The following is a 7,500-nucleotide window of genomic DNA, read 5'->3' on the forward strand; positions in this document are numbered from 1 at the left end:
GAAGGTGGTGGAGTTGGGGAAATTCGAACATGGACTGGCGACACTCTACATTCGCTCCATGCCGGAATTCTTCAACTTTGACATCAACGACATGATGTTTGTACCGGTTTGGGTGATCATACGCAACATATCTGCGGAGCTCTACAACAAAAAGGCGTTGAGTAAGATCGCTCAGAAAATAGGAAAACCGGTACAAATGGACAAGGTTACGAGTGAGATGGGGAGGCTAGGTTTCGCTCGGCTGCAAGTGGAGGTGGACGCATCGAAACCGTTACGACGTTCTCTCACGTTGATCAATGCGAAAGGGAAAAGCTATGAGGCCCCAATCGAGTATAGTTATGAACCGGTGTTTTGCTCGAAGTGCCAGACTCTTACGCATAAAACTGATCAATGTCGAGCAGAGACGGTGGTGAAGCGAGGACGTAGCCGTAAACCGAAACCGGTGGTGAGTGCTGCACAAGAGCTACCGGTAACTACGGTTTGGGCTGGAAAACGGACGGTACTTGTGGAGGATCCGGAGCTTGAAACGGGCGACAAAGCCGTGGGTGCTGTGGTGATCGTGAGTGCCGAGGATGATGAATCGGAGGATGGCTCGACTGAGTGCTATGCTGCGGATGACGATGACCGGGGATCCTTGGTGGAGTTTAATGCCCTACACTCCCCAAAATCCCAGGGTACAGCCCCTAAGTCGAAATTCACTATAAAAAAGAAGCACCTCCCACCGACTGCAATTCTGTTACCAAAAGACGTGGATTTAGAGGACGAAGTTGAGTCGAAGTCTGTTCGGGTTGAGAGCGTGGATGCAGAGCCGCGGGGGGGCCAGAAACCCCCAAAGTCGAAATGATTGTGGGTTGTTGGAACGTGAGAGGGTTGCTAAACTCTCTCACGCAGAGGGAGGTCGGGGACCTCATTGGTAAGCACAAACTATCGGTTTGTGGCTTATTGGAGACGAAGATTTGGGACCCGGGAACGCTGAACTCGATTATGGAACGGCGGTTCCGGCACTGGATGAAGGCCGATAATTTCCACCTCCACACGGCAGGCCGGATCCTTATCATTTGGAACCCGGATGTGGCTCGGGTGGATGTTCTTGGTATGACGTCGCAGGTGATCCATTGCAGGGTAACGTGTATGGTGACCCAACGACTTGTTTATGTGAGCTTTGTGTACGGGCTGTTCACACCGGTCACCCGACGACCGTTGTGGCAAGAGTTAGAGGATTTTGGGGTGAACATCACCGATCCGTGGCTATGCTTGGGTGATTTCAACGTGGTGCTCAAGCCGGAGGAGAAATCGGGTGGAAATTTGATGACCCCCTATCTGTTGAACGATATACAGACGTGCTTCCGTCGAAGTGGACTCGAGGACCTACCGTCGACCGGCTTTCAATATACGTGGACGAACCATACGGTGTGGAGCAAACTTGATCGTGCGCTTGTAAACCAACAGTGGCGTGATGAGTTTGAAGCTAGTTCGGCACACTTCCTGCCGTTCGGGGGCGTGTCGGACCACTCCCCGGTGATCGTGCGATTAGGTGGGACCGAACCCCCGGCGTCTCGGCCTTTTCGTTTTTTCAACATGTGGACCCAGCACGACGATTTTCAACGGGAAGTTAAGGAGATATGGACGACGAACTACCGGGGCAGTCGTCAGTGGGCTGTGTGCAAGAACCTTAAGGCACTAAAGCACCCTCTTAAACGGTTCAACAGGCGAGAGTTTGGGCACATATCTGAACGGGTGAAGCGTGTGGGAGGGGAGCTTGAGGAAATTCAGCAAATCTACCATAATGACCCCCATAATCAACAACTATGTGGGGAAGTGATGGCAAAGGTGGAGAAATATCGGTTCTTGGCGAAAGCAGAGAAGAGTTTTTTCTACCAAAAGGCGAAATTGCACCACTTACGAGACTCGGATCGAACGACGAAATTTTTTCATGGGATGGCAAAGCGAAATGCTAAACGCAACAATATTACAGCACTTCGCAAGGTGGATGGCACGCTCACCACATCCCGAGACGAGGTACTTGGCGAATTTGAGACTTTCTATCGAAACTTCTTGGGCACTCGCATTATTGGCGAACCGGTTGATCATCATGTTGTTGCCACGGGGCCGAAATTGAGAGATGAGGATCGTGATGGGCTGACCCAACCGGTGACGGGGGAGGAGATACGGGAAGCACTTTTCGATATCGCTGACGATAAGGCGCCGGGACCGGATGGGTACACGGCCTTATTTTTCAAAGCTGCGTGGACAAAAGTTGGGCCTCTCCTCACCGATGCAGCTATGGAATTCTTCCGTAGTGGGGAGCTGCTAAAACAATGGAATACTACGGTACTGGTATTCATACCGAAATCAGCCCAAGCCGAAACGGTCGGTGACTTTCGGCCTATCGCTTGCTGCAACGTAATTTACAAGGTGATTGCGAAGGTAATTACGAAGCGCATTGAGAGGGTGTTACCCTCTATCATAGATCGGGCTCAGTCTGCCTTTGTGAGTGGGCGATCTATCACGGACAATATACATATGGTGGAGCAGCTCATGAGGGGCTACGAGCGCAAAAGGATTTCTCCCCGGTGCATGATTAAGATGGATTTACGGAAAGCCTACGACTCCGTAAATTGGGATTTTCTGAGGGCGATGTTGGTGGAGTTGGGGTTCCCGGATTTAGTGGTTCGTTGGATCATGGAATGTGTGTCCTCGGTCTCCTACACGGTATCGGTCAACGGAGTGACGAAGGGGTTCTTTCCGGGGATGAGAGGGCTTCGTCAAGGGGACCCGCTATCCCCTTATCTCTTCGTTATATGCATGGAATACCTCTCGAGACTGCTGCATACTCGAGCGATGGAGCAAGAGCTCAACTTTCATCCGATGTGCCATGTGCACAAATTGACGCATCTCATTTTCGCCGACGATTTGATGCTATTTTCGAGAGGAGATGCTGCATCCATACGTACACTAGCCACCACGGTCCTCGAGTTTGGCCGTGCATCGGGGCTTCAAGCGAACAACTTGAAGTCGAATATTTTTCTCGCCGGAGTCCATGAGGCGGAACGTACATCGATTGTGGAGGAATTCGGATTTGCCACCGGCACCTTCCCTTTTCGATACTTAGGGATTCCACTTGCCGCGTCTAAACTGCGAGTGCTGAATTACCAACCGCTGCTTGACAAAATCGAGCATGCCATTGGAGCTTGGAAGGGGCACACGTTATCTTATGCGGGCCGATTGGAGATTTTGAAGGCGGTGGTGCAAGGTACGTGTTGCTATTGGCTTTCGATTTTTTCGGTGCCGATTACGGTTATTGGTCGTATTGAGGATATGGCGCGGGATTTCTTGTGGGGAACTAGTGCTCCAAAAGTCGGGTGGGAGCATTTGTGCAAGCCGAAGGCCGATCGGGGGCTGGGTCTTCGGTGTCTGCGCACGTGGAACCGGTGCATGCTAGTGAAGGACCTATGGGATATCCACTTGAAAAAGGACTCCCTGTGGATCCAATGGGTGAACGAGTTTTATCTCAAAGGCACGGCCGTATGGGAATGGCAACCGTCGACGACTTCACCCCCGTTTTTTAAAAATATCTGCAGCATTCGGGATGAAATCGTGGGCAAGGCGGGGTCAATTCCTTTGCTTCTTGCTCGATTGGAGGAGTTTTCGAGCATGGGGAAGCTCACGGTAGGACGAGTATACGACTGGATATCGGCCCCTACCGGGGGCCGCCTTGGGGCCGACGGATTTGGGACCACTCAATGACTCCCAAACATTCTTTCATTCTATGGTTAGCTGCCCTTGATCGGTTGCAAACCCTAGATAATGTGTCAAAGTTCGCGACGGTGGAGAAGACTTGTGTTTTGTGCGGAACGGGGAACGAAGACCGTGAGCACCTCTTTTTTCGATGTAGCATTTCGAGGGATGTATGGGACCGAATTCGCGTTTGGTTGGGGATCACCCAACGACCGACGACGCTACGTGCAGCTTTGAAGTGGCTTGTGAAGGATGTAAAGGGCAAATCTTATCGAAGCAAGGCGAGGAGATGTGCTTTGGTGAGTGTTGTGTACCACATTTGGGCAGCTCGGAACAGGACGAAATTCGACATGACGGAATCGACGGCTACCGCAATTACTACGAGGATCAAGACCCACGTTTACTCAGCTATGTTTATGCAGCATCCGGAACTGACGACCAGCAGTGGAGGCCGATTCATGATAGGCCAAATCGACGCAAATTAGGGCTTGGGGCTTACCCCCAACCGATACTTTTCTGTTTTTTGAAACTTGATGTTTTCTTTACGTTTTTACGCTTTTCGATGGCTTGTAGCCATCCGTTAGTGCTTCAATTCCCTCGGGTATGCCCGTTGTAATTGTCTACGACTTTTTTTGATTTATATATTTACATCTTCAATCAAAAAAATAGAAAGAGCTCTCAGTAAAAAAAAAAAAAAAAAAAAAAAAAAAAAAAAAAAAAAAAAAAAACGCTCCCTAGGTTAGGAAAAGAATTTTCCGCCCCCTCGGTTTTCTCAACCACGGTGGTGCCTCCCGTCGGCCGCTCCTCCATCTCCGGTGATCGGATTGACTTGGTTTCACAACCAATCAACTCGTCTCATCGGCGCGCTCATATCGAGGGTGATTTTGAGGATTTCTGTCTTCGGGGTAAGGAGTTTCGTTTTTTGTTCCTTTTCGTTTTTCAAGAGCTTGTACGTGTTTCGAAGGTGCAGGGTGATTTGTTCGGTTTTTTTGTGTGTTTGGAGTGCTTGTGGGTGCGTGGATCAACCGGATCTACGAATTGGTGAGGATTGGCCACGTTGTGGTGGTAACGGCGTGTGTTTCTGAAGTTTCTTCGTCGGATCTTGACCGTGTGTGTGCTAACGGCCATAGATTCCGATCGGTGGTGGACGGCCGGTGTTTTGGGCTCCGGCGGATCGGACGGCTAGGGCCCCGGTGTGCGTGTTGACGGCTAGGGTTTCGGTGGGCCGGTGGCTAGGGTTCGGTGTTTGGTGGGCCGCGGCTAGGGTTTTTCGGCCGTTGTGGGCGGCTAGGGTTTTTCGGCCGGTTGGTGGGCCGTGTGTTTGGGCTCGGAGACCGGTGGGTAGGGTGATACAAGGGGCTAGGTTTGACGGCCATAATGGCTAGGAAGAAGGCGGTTGTGGACAAGGGGAAGGGACCGGCGGACTTGGCCGGTGCACCGAAACCGGCCACGGCCGAGAAAGGGAAAACGGTGACCGGTGAGGGGGTTGGTGCTACATCGGCACCCCCCAGGCAAACACCGGTCACACCGACGACTGAGGCTACAACAAAGACGACGGAAATTCCACATGCCGAGACATCAACGGCGGGTGAAATTCGCGGATCTACGATGGGAATGCATTCCGGTGATGGCGAACGTGCGAATTGGGCTCAATTTTTCAAGGGACGGCCACCACCACCGGAGGATCTTGCACTGGATTCGGTTAACGGATTGGACGACACCAATGTCCTCAAATTTGACGAAGACGACGAGACAGACTGGGGAACGAAGGGCGTATTCTTGGCCGTGGCGTATTTTTCGGGGAAATTCCCCGGTGTTGAGGCCATACGTGCGATCAAGGCTCAATGGGAGGTCCCGGTGAAGTTTCAGATCCATCCGACGGGGTGGATTGTGTTCAAATTCACAACGGACCAGGATCGATCGAAGGTGGTGGAGTTGGGGAAATACGAACATGGTATGGCGACCCTCTATATCCGTACCATGCCGGATTTCTTCAATTTTGACATCAACGACATGATGTTTGTACCGGTTTGGGTGATCGTCCGCAATATCTCTGCGGAACTATACAACAAGAAGGCATTGAGTAAGATCGCTCAGAAGATTGGCAAGCCGGTCCAAATGGACAAAGTTACGAGTGAGATGGGGAGGCTAGGTTTCGCTCGGCTACAGGTGGAGGTGGACGCATCGAAACCCCTACGACGATCCCTCACGTTGATCAATGCGAAAGGGAAAAGCTATGAGGCCCCAATCGAGTATAGCTATGAACCTGTGTTTTGCTCGAAATGCCAGACTCTTACGCATAAAACGGACCAATGTCGAGCGGATGCGGTGGTGAAACGTGGACGTAGCCGCAAACCGAAACCGGTGGTGAGTGCTGCACAAGATCTACCGGTTACCGCGGTTTGGGCTGGAAAACGGACTGTTCTTGTTGAGGATCCGGAGCTTGAAACGGGAGTGAAAGCCGTGGGTGATGTGGCGACCGAGAGTGCTGAGGACGGTGAATCGGAGGATGGCTCGACTGAGTGCTATGCTGCGGATGACGATGACCGGAGATCTTTGGTGGAGTTTAATGCCCTACACTCCCCAAATTCCCCGGGTACAGCCCCTAAGTCGAAGTTCACAATTAAAAAGAAGGATCTCCCATCGACTGCAATTTTGCTACCTAAGGACGTGGATTCAGAGGTGGAAGTTGAGTCGAAGTTTGTTCGTGTCGAGAGTGAGGATGCAGAGCCGCGGGGGGGCCAGAAACCCCAAAGACGAAATGATTGTGGGTTGCTGGAACGTGAGGGGGTTGCTTAACTCTCTCACGCAGAAGGAGGTCGTGGACCTCATAGGTAAGCACAAACTCTCGGTTTGTGGCTTATTGGAGACGAAGATTTGGGACCCGGGAACTCTCAGCTCTATTATAGATCGACGGTTCCGACATTGGATGCACATTAGTAACTTTCACCTCCACTCGGCAGGCCGGATCCTTATCTTATGGAACCCGGACGTGGCTCGGGTGGAAGTTATCGATATGACGACGCAGGTGGTCCACTGCAAGGTAACGTGCATGGTCACCCAACGGCTGTGCCACGTTAGCTTTGTATATGGACTTTTCACACCGGTTACGAGGCGGCCGCTGTGGCAATCGCTTGTGGAGTTCGGAGCGTGCGTCACCGAGCCGTGGCTGTGTATGGGGGATTTCAACGTGGTTCTCAAACCTGAGGAGAAATCGGGAGGAAATCTGCTCACCCCATACTTGTTGAATGATATTCAGACGTGCTTTCGGCAAACCGGGCTCGAGGATCTTCCCTCAACCGGCTTCCAGTATACGTGGACGAACCACACGGTGTGGAGCAAGCTTGACCGGGCTCTAGGTAACCAACTGTGGCGTGACGCTTTTGGGAATAGTTCGGCCCTTTTCCTTCCGTTTGGAGGGGTGTCGGATCATTCCCCGGTTATTGTGCGAATGGGTGATACCGAGGCCCCGGTATCTAGGCCATTTCGCTTTTTCAACATGTGGACCCAGCATGCTGATTTTCGACGTGAAGTTAGTGCGGTATGGACGGCAGAGTACAGGGGGAGTCGACAGTGGGCCGTGTGCAAAAACCTCAAGGCACTTAAGCATCCACTGAAGAGGTTTAACCGGCGAGAATTCGGGCACATATCCGAACGAGTAAGACGTGTAGGTAGTGAGCTTGAGGAAATTCAGCAAAACTATCATAACGACCCTCATAATCAACAACTTTGTGGGGAGATGCTGGCCAAGGTGGAGAAATA

This window comes from Erythranthe guttata, chromosome 3 (genome assembly GCF_056151865.1).
Source record: "Erythranthe guttata isolate IM_541 chromosome 3, IM_541, whole genome shotgun sequence".
NCBI lineage: Eukaryota > Viridiplantae > Streptophyta > Magnoliopsida > Lamiales > Phrymaceae > Erythranthe > Erythranthe guttata.